Source organism: Arvicola amphibius, chromosome 2 (assembly GCF_903992535.2).
Source record: "Arvicola amphibius chromosome 2, mArvAmp1.2, whole genome shotgun sequence".
In the NCBI taxonomy this organism is placed as follows: domain Eukaryota; kingdom Metazoa; phylum Chordata; class Mammalia; order Rodentia; family Cricetidae; genus Arvicola; species Arvicola amphibius.
The window spans coordinates 170641689-170648679 of NC_052048.2; positions in this window are offsets into that span (position 1 = coordinate 170641689).

Here is a 6991-nt window from a genome sequence, read left to right on the forward strand (position 1 = left end):
AGAATGGAGAGAGTTTACCTCGAATTGGCCCACCTCAGTCACTTGCTCAACCAAAATGGGAATGGACACAATTTATACAGAAAAGGAAACAAAAAACCACTCAGATACCCAAGAAAAACTAGATCATTCATGCTTAACCACAGAGCAATGTGGAGCTCAGAGGACATAAGGGGAGCAAGATAGGAGGAGACCTCTGAGCAACAATTTCAGCTGGGGCGGAAAGTCAAGGGCAGGTTCAGAGTGCATCTCCTTTTCTGATTGGATTGTCTGTTGAGAGCATCCGTTTGAGAGCTGAGCATATTTATACCCAAGCACACCTTTGCCCATGCAACATCAGCGATACTGCTCACATTCTGCAAGGCTAATCAGATCCTGTCTTCTTCTTAAGTTCTCTGAGCTTCCCCAATGCATGACTGCTGGAAGTGGAGCCTACAGACTGAAAACAGCACGCATTGGAGGAATCAAAGAGAAGCTGGGGACATCATAAATAATACAAGGAGAGGAGAAAATGTGTTGGAAAATTGCTTGTTCTCAAACATTGATCGTAACACTGAAAAATAATCTCTGAGATGATATGTGATGGGTTTACACAAAATTATCAAATTTTCCTTTGGTTATGTCTTATATTAACTCATTCTAAATTATTATTCCAGAGAAAGTAGCATACTTTATTAAAGCTTATATGGAAGCATAAATATTATCCAAGATATATGCATAGTAAGGTGATAAACGAGTTCTTCAGAAGTACATGCAAATTAAATTAACATTGAGAGTGAAGTCTTTCTTTGACAAAAGAGTCCCACACAGTCTGTGACTGTCCCCCTGCTGAGAGTGCTAATTTATTTTTTCTTAACTAGAAAACGGCCTAGAGTGAGTTTTCTGTTTATTAATTTCTTCCATTGATTTGAAGATACTTTAATAACAACGATGCATCAATGGTTACAGTATTTTCAAGCTACTTAATATAATGTCAGACAATATGTTTCATAGTAGAAAGAGAACCGGTTTGGAGTGTTAGGCAGTTTGCCTCTCTGCATAAGGCATCAAAAGACACAGTGGCAACAATTTATCACAGCCTCAGTGGTCCAGTTAGCAGATGGAATTCTTTGGCCAACAATAGATATAGAGAGAACAATTAATTTCAAAAGCATTTTGTTCAAGAAGCAAATCAAGTAGATGCATTTATATAAAATATCTGGTGCTAGCAATGGTTTATGATTTTTTTCATCACTCACCAAAGCTCAAAAAATGGAGAAGGGATGACACGTCACTCTGCTCACCAAAGTAATTTTTGATATAGTTAGTAAGCCCCTAAGAAAAGGAACTCATCTCTGACTTGGTGCGCATCAGCTTGATTTGTGAGAAGCATTTTTTTTCTTTTCTTTCATACCAAATGGCACAAGGCAAAGCTCGAGAATCCTAGTTGATTCAGTTCTAAAAATTAATTAAGAACTTTAAATATTGTCAGGACAGAATATCATAATTATGTGTGACCCAGAAAAAGTAACTTCATTCCTCTACCCTTAATCTGTGATGTGCACAATTGACCCAACTTCTGCCTTCCCTGAAAACTATAAAAGTGAGACAGAAAACATAACACAGTGTTTTACTTGGTAAGCATGTTAGATGAACATAACACATAAACCAACTTGGGCCCTATTAAAATTGGAAATAAATTTCAAGTATCTTTGAGGAGCAGAAGGAGCGAGAACATGAGGGAGAAAGTCAGGAACGAGAGGGGTGCGTTCACTCATGGAGACGGTGGGACAGAACTAATGGGAGATCACCAACTCCAGTTGGAATGGGACTGATGGATCATGCGACCAAACCCGTCTCTCTGAGTGTGGCCAACAGCGGGGGCTGACTGAGAAGCAAAGGACAATGGCTCTGGGCTCTGATTGTTCTTCATGGACGGGCTCTGTGGGAGCCTTCTCAGCTTGGTCGATCACCTTCCTGGACCTGGGGGGAGTTGGGAGGACCTTGGTCTTAGCATAGAGTGGGGAACCCTGATGGCTCCTTGGCCTTGAGAGGGAGGGAGGGGAGGTATGGGTGGAGGGGAGGGGAGGGAAGGGGGAGAAGGAGGGGAGAGAAAGGGGAGAAGGAGGGGAGGGAGGGGGGAGGAGGAGGGAAGGAGATGGAAATTTTTAAATATAAAAAAAAATAAACCATGAGAAAAAAAATAAATAAATAAATATATAATGGCAAAAAAAAAAATTTCAAGTATCTTTATTTTAAGCCTTTTATTGAAGTAAGTGCATATGCATATAGTACACAAACATAATATAGCAATCAGCTCAATAAATTTCATACATATGAAAATATATACCTATGCAGAGAAATCAAGAAATACCAGTGTTCCAGAAAGTACAGCCACTCCTTCTCAAAGGTAATCTATATTCTAATTTCTAGTATTACGGATTATTTGTGTTTATTATTTATTTTAAACTTAATATAAATAGAATTTCTAGTATTTTCTATTTCATTTGGCTTCTATCCCTTAAACATTATATCCTGTGGGTTGTGTCCTTTGCTTTACAAAAGTTTTTCAGTTTCAGGAGGTTCCATTTATTAATTGTTTCTCTCAGTGTCTGTGCTACTGGGGTTATATTTAGGAAGTGGTCTCCTGTGCCAATGCGTTCAAGTGTACTTCCCACTTTCTCTTTTATAAAGCTCAGTGTGGTTGGCTTTATGTTGAGGTCTTTGATCCATTTGGACTTGAGATTTGTGCATGTTGATAATATGGATCTATTTTCATTCTTCTACATGTTGATATCCAGTTATGCCAGCATCATTTGTTAAATATGCTTTCTTTTTTCCATTTTATATTCTTTTGTGGATGGAGCAGTGGGGCTGCGTCCCGCCACCCAGCTAGCTTTACACCCAAAATAATTACACAGAAACTGTATTCATTTAAACACTGCCTGTTAGTTTCAGCCTCTTATTGGCTAATTCTCACATCTTCCTTTAACCCATATTTAGTAATCTGTGTAGCACGTGGTCACTTACCAGGAGAGATCTTAACCTGCGTCTGTTTTGGAGAGGAGAAGCATGGTGACTGCCTGAAGCATCTGCCTTCTCTCTCCCAGAATCCTGTTCTGTCTACTCCATCTACCTAATTTTCTGTCCTATTAAAGGGCCAAGGCAGTTTCTTTATTAACCAATGAAAGTAACACATAGACACTCCTCCATCATTCTTTTGCTTCTAAAATGGCCAAAAGACACTTTAAAAATGTTCAACATCCTTAGCCATCAGAGAAGTGCAAATCAAAACAACTCTGAGATTCCATCTTACACTTGTAAAAATGGCCAGGATCAAAAACACTGATGACAACTTATGCTGGAGAGGATTTGGGGTAAAGGGAACACTCTTCCATTGCTGATGGGAGTGAAAATTGGTACAGCCCCTTTGGATATCAGTATGGCAATTTCTCAGAAAATTAGAAAACAACCTACCTCGAGATCCAGCAATACCACTTCTGGGTATATATCAAAAGGATGCTCAGTAGTACCACTAGGACATGTGCTCAATTATGTTCATAGCAGCATTGTTTGTCATAGCCAAAACCTGGAAACAACCTAACTGCCCCTCAACTGGAGCATGAATAAGGAAAATGTGGTATATTTACACAATGGAGCACTACACAGCAGAAAAAAGTTACATCTTGAAATTTGCAGGCAAATGGATGGAGGTAGAAAACATCATATTGAGTGAGGTAACACACACCTAGAAAGGCAAATACCATATGTACTCACTCATAAGTGACTTTTAGACGTAAAGCAAAGAAATACCAGTCTATAATTTATAATCCCAGAGAACCTAGACAACAATGATGACCCTTAAAGAGACATATATGAATCTAATCTGCATGGCAAGTAGAAAAGACAAGATCTTCTGAGTAAACTGGGAGCATGGGAGAATGGGAGAGGGTTGAAGGGGAGGGGAGAGGGAAGGAGGGAGGTAGAGAAAATGTAGTTCAATAAAATCAATTTAAAAATCATTATATTCTGAGATTAATCTGAATCATGTTTCTCATCATTCTTGCTTTTCTTATTTCACTATGTGACTAAACCATGACTAACATTTTCTGTTTTTAATGCTGATGGGTTATTGGAGCTATCACATGGTAACTGTACTGTAAAAATTGGTAACACAGTGGTAATGTGGACTAATGGTACCATGATGAATCTTTTTACATGTTTAGTGCATGTTTTTACATGTTTACATGTTTAGTGCATATGCTTGTGTTGGAAGTGGGAGTACAGGGTCATAAGGTAAGTGTAAGTTTGTTTCAGTTGATGTGGCCAATGTTTTCACAGACGTGATGCTATCCTACGTGCTCAGGAAAAACCATAATACTTACAATTAAATGATACATCTTTGGATCCATTTATTATTATTATTATTATTATTATTATTATTATTATTATTATTTTGTTTTTCAAGACAGGATTTCTCAGTAGCTTTGGAGCCTGTTTTGATACTCACTCTGTAGTCCAAGCTGGCCTTGAATTCATAGAGATCCACTTGCCTCTGCCCCTGAGTGCTGGGATTAAAGGCATGTGCCACCACTGCCTGACAAATATTCATTTATTATAATAGACATATTTGAGAAGAATTATAAAGCAAGGGGGAAATATAGAAAACTACCAAAATATAATATAAAAAGATATGGATATGAAAAACACAAAAATAACTTTAATAAACAAGGAAGTTCAAGCAATAGTGAACTGAATCTTCACACACACACATACACACACACACATATATATTTTACAAATAAGTGTGGGTGTGAGAAATATGATCACAGAGGAGGAAGTTTGAACACTGGCTCAATTAAAAACCAAACATCAAGGCAAATTTTTAGAAAGAAAATGAAACAAATATTAGTTCTACAATTTCTGTAGCTTTCCCAGCAAACAACACTAGAGTTGTTGTGATAACCAAGATTTATGTATGGAAAAAAATAACAGAGGAGCTATAGAAAGAGATTGAAGATAAGAATATAATTAACACAGGGTGAGGAGGGGTGGGGAATGGCTCAGTTGGTAAAATGTCTGTTGTACAAGCATAAGAGGCTGAATTTCAATCTCTAGACTCCATGTAAAAGCTGGACATGATGGCACACCTCACCACTGGGGATCCCTATAGTTCATTGGCCAGTTAGTCTAGTCAAATTGGTGGGTTCTGGGTTCAGTGAGAGACCTTGCCTCAAAGAGAGAGAGAGAGAGAGAGAGAGAGAGAGAGAGAGAGAGAGAGAGAGAGAGAGAGAGAGAGGGAGAGATAAAAATGTCAAAGGAGATACTTGACATCTGGTCATCATACACAGGTACCTGTGAATTCACACATGAGCATATACATACAGCACACAGGTTCATTCACACACCACACACACAAAATATAGCTAACATTAGGAAGGTGGAAGATAAGAAAAGTACAAGACAAGGTATGATTTGCTGATTATCTTCTTTTCTTATAAAGGAAATAGCTTTGGGAAAGTTCCAAATTTAAAATTAGAAAAATAACATAACAATAAATATAAGTGGCATAAATTCATCTGCTAAAGAAAAACTCTCATACTGGGTAATTTCTTTTAATCTTTCTAGTTCTGTGTAAGATACATAAAACAATGTTGACTCAGAAGTAGTTTAAAAAATTAAACTAGAGACTGAGTAGATGGCTCAAGAGCTAAGAGCTCTTGTTGCTCTTGCAGAGGACTCAAGTTCAGTTCCCAGCACCTACATGAAGTAACTAACAACTGCCTATAGCTCCAACTCCTGGGAGTCTGAAACCCTCTTCTGGTCTGTACAGGTTCCCATACATGCATGTGCATATACACACAGATGCACATCCATTCATATAAATAAAAATACATTTTTAAAAAATGAAACTATGTAAGACTATAATACAAAACTAACTGAAATGGGAATGACAAAGCTTATTTTCATAAATAATAATTATAGTTCATATTTACTGAGTGATATAGGTTTTTTGCATAAAAGACATTCAATTATATAAATAACTTTCTGTGACTGATTACAGATAAGGCAATGGAGGTTCAGATAGGCTTTTTAATTAATCTGAAATTGTATAAGTAGATATCTGAGGAAACTAAATTCCAGCCAGGTTTTTAGCTATTGCCCAACTGATACCAGCCTTATGCTTTCCTTATAGTTTAGACAGGAATATAGATAATTATAGAATTAATATAAATTTAAAATATGTACTTGTATCATAGAATATTTTCCATAAAGGCTAGATTAGAAGTTATAAAATACCAGTGTCATTTGGGAGAGTATACATAAATGAAAAAAGGCCTTTGCCTTCTATTTCCATTAATTTCTAGGTATTTATTTGGTATGGGAGAATCTAATAATAGCTGTTCATGTGATGTTAGATGCACACAAAGAATTTATGCAATACTAAGTATATTAACAACAAAACAAGTCAATAAACCCTATGAGTCACTTAGCTTGGAGACATGTTCATTTCAAATACAGTTACAGCTTTTCTAAACTAAATTTTTTTTTGACTGTTACAACTTGTGGTGGATTGAATAAAAATGGCCCCCGAGGACCCAGAGGGAATGGCACTATTAGGAGGTGTGGCCTTGGAGGGCGCGTGTCACTGGGCATGGGCTATGAGGTCTCAAATGCTCAAATTAGGCCCAATGTAGCAGATTCTTCCTGGTGCCTTCAGATCTCGATGTGTGACTCTCAGTTACCTCTCCAGTGCCGTATCTGCCTGAATGCCACCATGCTTCCCACCATGATGATAACGGACTAAACATCTGAACTGTAAGCCAGCCCCAACTAAATGTTTTCCTTTATAAGAGTTGCCATGGTCGTGGTGTCTCTTCACAGCAATAGAAACCCTTACTAAGACACAATTGTACCCTTTTTGTCTTTTTGCTTTCCTAATAAAAGAAATAAAAATAAGGCGTGGCATGGTGGCACAGGTCTTTAACTCTGACACTGGAGAAGTTCGAAACTC